Genomic DNA, 4,911 nt, shown 5'->3' with positions numbered 1-4,911 from the left:
CCGTCCAGGAGACAGCAATGTTACCTGCTAGGAATAACTGCTAGTCAGACACATTCACGTGTATGTAGTATCAGCGACAGTACTGTCCGTGTATAGAATGCGGAAGGCAGGTTTGACCGAGGGGAGGTTGTGGTGGCCCGGAGGCTCGGCACGGTCATTTCTGAAACTCCAAGACTTGTCGGGAGTTCGAGGAGAACTGCGTTGAGTGTCTTCGACACGTGGCGAAACCAACCAAAACCACGTTCAGACGTCGTGGGGATGGGCGGCCAGCCCTCATTGCAGATGCCGTACGTCGTAGCCTGGGCAGGCTAAAATAGGGCAGGGGCGAACTGTGGTGGTACTAAAATGAGACTTTAATGTTCGGCAGAGTACAAGTGTGTCTGAAAACATAGTGCACCGAAGACTCCTAACGATGGGCTTCCGCAGCCAACGACACACGTATGAGCCAATGTTACCACCACACCATCGGCAACTGCGACTGAAATGGCCACGTGATCATCTCCGCTGCTCATTGGTGCAATGGCATAGCGTCGCATGGTCTGAGAACCATCATATGATGCCTTCTTCAACGTGCTGACAGGAGAGCGCGAATCTGTCGTCTTCCAGGGGATTATCAATAAAAATTTTGTCGATGTTTCTCCAACACCACGAACTTGAGACAGAGTGATCTTAAAAGTTCTATAAGCAAGAACATGACGAGGAGGTATCTGTTCCAATGACGTAGCAAGACTTTTCATTGTAGTATCAATACGTACGAGGTGCATTCAAGTTCTAAGGCCTCCGATTTTTTTTTCTAATTAACTACTCACCCGAAATCGATGAAACTGGCGTTACTTCTCGACGTAATCGCCCTGCAGATGTACACATTTTTCATAACGCTGACGCCATGATTTCATGGCAGCGGCGAAGGCTTCTTTAGGAGTCTGTTTTGACCACTGGAAAATCGCCGAGGCAATAGCAGCATGGCTGGTGAATGTGTGGCCACGGAGAGTGTCTTTCGTTGTTGGAAAAAGCCAAAAGTCACTAGGAGCCAGGTCAGGTGAGTAGGGAACATGAGGAATCACTTCAAAGTTGTTATCACGAAGAAACTGTTGCGTAACGTTAGCTCGATGTGCGGGTGCGTTGTCTTGGTGAAACAGCACACGCGCAGCCCTTTCCGGACGTTTTTGTTGCAGTGCAGGAAGGAATTTGTTCTTCAAAACATTTTCGTAGGATGCACCTGTTACCGTAGTGCCCTCTGGAATGCAATGGGTAAGGATTACGCCCTCGCTGTCCCAGAACATCGACACCATCATTTTTTCAGCACTGGCGGTTACCCGAAATTTTTTTTGTGGCGGTGAATCTGTGTGCTTCCATTGAGCTGACTGGCGCTTTGTTTCTGGATTGAAAAATGGCATCCACGTCTCATCCATTGTCACAACCGACGAAAAGAAAGTCCCATTCGTGCTGTCGTTGCGCATCGACATTGCTTGGCAACATGCCACACGGGCAGCCGTGTGGTCGTCCGTCAGCATTCGTGGCACCCACGTAGATGACACTTTTCGCATTTTCAGGTCGTCATGCAGGGTTTTGTGCACAGAACCCACTGAAATGCCAACTCCGGAGGCGATCTGCTCAACAGTCATTCGGCGATCCCCCAAAACAATTCTCTCCACTTTCTCGATCATGTCGTCAGACCGGCTTGTGCGAGCCCGAGGTTGTTTCGGTTTGTTGTCACACGATGTTCTGCCTTCATTAAACTGTCGCACCCACGAACGCACTTTCGACACATCCATAACTCCATCACCACATGTCTCCTTCAACTGTCGACGAATTTCAATTGGTTTCACACCACGCAAATTCAGAAAACGAATGATCGGACGCTGTTCAAGTAAGGAAAACGTCGCCATTTTAAGTATTTAAAACAGTTCTCATTCTCGCCGCTGGCGGTAAAATTCCATCTGCCATACGGTGCTGCCACCTCTGGGACGTATTGACAATGAACGCGGCCTCATTTTAAAACAATGCCCATGTTTCTATCTCTTTCTAGTCCAGAGAAAAAAACATCGGAGTCATTAGAACTTGAAAGCACCTCTTATTAGTGCATCAGTCAACCAACATTGACCAACAGGACTGTCAGTCACAGAAAAAGTAAAATCACAACGACCACCTCGAAACACAGCTTGACCGTTAAGAACATCAATTAAAACAGACGAACTAATGTTGATATTATATTCAGCCTCGACATCCAAAATAGACTTATAAATCGTAAGCCTCCATCGGAAGACACGACGAGGCATGCTGTGTTTTGAGGAGGTTGTTTTGATTTTACTTTTCCTGTTGCTGACAATCCTGTTGGTCAGTGTTGGTTGACTGTTGCTCTAATACGTATTGATACTACAATGAAAAGTCTTGCTACGTCATTGGAGCAGATACCTCCTCGTGATGTTCTTGCTTATAGAACTTTTATGACCACTTTGTCTCAAGTTCGTGGTGTTGGAGAAACATCGACAAATTTTTTTATTGATAAACCCTTGTGTGTTAGAACTCGTGGATCTTGTAAACTTGGTCATGATGATGATGTTTGTGTCTTTGTGTGTGGTAAAGGTGTTGATATGAAATGTAAAATAGTTCGCGATATGACTGTATAATAATAGTATGTGATTAAGTATGGTACATACACTCCTGGAAATTGAAATAAGAACACCGTGAATTCATTGTCTCAGGAAGGGGAAACTTTACTGACACATTCCTGGGGTCAGATACATCACATGATCACACTGACAGAACCACAGGCACATAGACACAGGCAACAGAGCATGCACAATGTCGGCACTAGTACAGTGTATATCCACCTTTCGCAGCAATGCAGGCTGCTATTCTCCCATGGAGACGATCGTAGAGATGCTGGATGTAGTCCTGTGGAACGGCTTGCCATGCCATTTCCACCTGGCGCCTCAGTTGGACCAGCGTTCGTGCTGGACGTGCAAACCGCGTGAGACGACACTTCATCCAGTCCCAAACATGCTCAATGGGGGACAGATCCGGAGATCTTGCTGGCCAGGGTAGTTGACTTACACCTTCTAGAGCACGTTGGGTGGCACGGGAGACATGCGGACGTGCATTGTCCTGTTGGAACAGCAAGTTCCCTTGGCGGTCTAGGAATGGTAGAACGATGGGTTCGATGGCGGTCTGGATGTACCGTGCACTATTCAGTGTCCCCTCGACGATCACCAGTGGTGTACGGCCAGTGTAGGAGATCGCTCCCCACACCATGATGCCGGGTGTTGGCCCTGTGTGCCTCGGTCGTATGCAGTCCTGATTGTGGCGCTCACCTGCACGGCGCCAAACACGCATACGACCATCATTGGCACCAAGGCAGAAGCGACTCTCATCGCTGAAGACGACACGTCTCCATTCGTCCCTCCATTCACGCCTGTCGCGACACCACTGGAGGCGGGCTGCACGATGTTGGGGCGTGAGCGGAAGACGGCCTAACGGTGTGCGGCACCGTAGCCCAGCTTCATGGAGACGGTTGCGAATGGTCCTCGCCGATACCCCAGGAGCAACAGTGTCCCTAATTTGCTGGGAAGTGGCGGTGCGGTCCCCTACGGCACTGCGTAGGATCCTACGGTCTTGGCGTGCATCCGTGCGTCGCTGCGGTCCGGTCCCAGGTCGACGGGCACGTGCACCTTCCGCCGACCACTGGCGACAACATCGATGTACTGTGGAGACCTCACGCCCCACGTGTTGAGCAATTCGGTGGTACGTCCACCCGGCCTCCCGCATGCCCACTATACGCCCTCGCTCAAAGTCCGTCAACTGCACATACGGTTCACGTCCACGCTGTCGCGGCATGCTACCAGTGTTAAAGACTGCGATGGAGCTCCGTATGCCACGGCAAACTGGCTGACACTGACGGCGGCGGTGCACAAATGCTGCGCAGCTAGCGCCATTCGACGGCCAACACCGCGGTTCCTGGTGTGTCCGCTGTGCCGTGCGTGTGATCATTGCTTGTACAGCCCTCTCGCAGTGTCCGGAGCAAGTATGGTGGGTCTGACACACCGGTGTCAATGTGTTCTTTTTTCCATTTCCAGGAGTGTATATTGACGTCTGTGCTGGGGGACGGACTCAAGCTAGCGGCCGCTTCATTTTGCTCTGAGGAACATTCACCACATTGGCATCCATGGGTCCAGTGGAGCTTATGAAAGGCACTATGATGGGCAAGGAGTATCGTACACTGTTTGCAAAACACGTGCACCCCTTCATGACGATCGTATCTCCGACGGCAGTGGCATTTTTCAACAAGATAAAGCACCATGTCACAAGACCAGGAGTGTGACGGGGTGGTTCGAGGAACACGGTGTCGAGTTCCAGTTGATGTGCTGGGCTCCCAGCTCGCAAGGACTGAACCCGGTCGAACACATCTGGAATGTGGCTGAACGTGTCGTCAGAACTCGTCGCATCCCTCCCCTAAATTTACGGGAGTTAGGTGACTTGTGGCTGCAGATGTGGTGCCAACATTCTGAAGCGACCTACCAAGGCCTCACTGCTTCCAGGCCACGACGTGTCGGCGCTGTTATCCCTGCCAAAGGCGGACATACCGGCTATTACGCAGGTAGTGATAATGTTCTGGCTGGGCTGTGTCTACTCAGTATTCCAGTGATGAAATACAAAAGAATAGGTAGAATTTGAGAAGGTATAAGAAAAAGCAAGGCTAAAGAAAAATCAAGACACTTTCATAGGATTTGTCGACCTGGAAAAAGCGTTCGACAATATAAAATGGTGCAAGCTGTTCGAGATTCTGAAAAATGTAGGGGTAAGCTGCAAGGAGAGACGGGTCATATACAATATTTACAACAAGCAAGAGGGAATAATAAGAGTGGACGATCAAGAACGAAATGCTCGTATTAAGAAGGGTGTAAGACAAGA

Source organism: Schistocerca cancellata, chromosome 7 (assembly GCF_023864275.1).
Source record: "Schistocerca cancellata isolate TAMUIC-IGC-003103 chromosome 7, iqSchCanc2.1, whole genome shotgun sequence".
NCBI classification, from domain to species: Eukaryota; Metazoa; Arthropoda; class Insecta; order Orthoptera; family Acrididae; genus Schistocerca; species Schistocerca cancellata.
The sequence above is the reverse complement of the archived record's forward strand: the minus strand, read 5'-3'. Positions refer to the sequence as shown.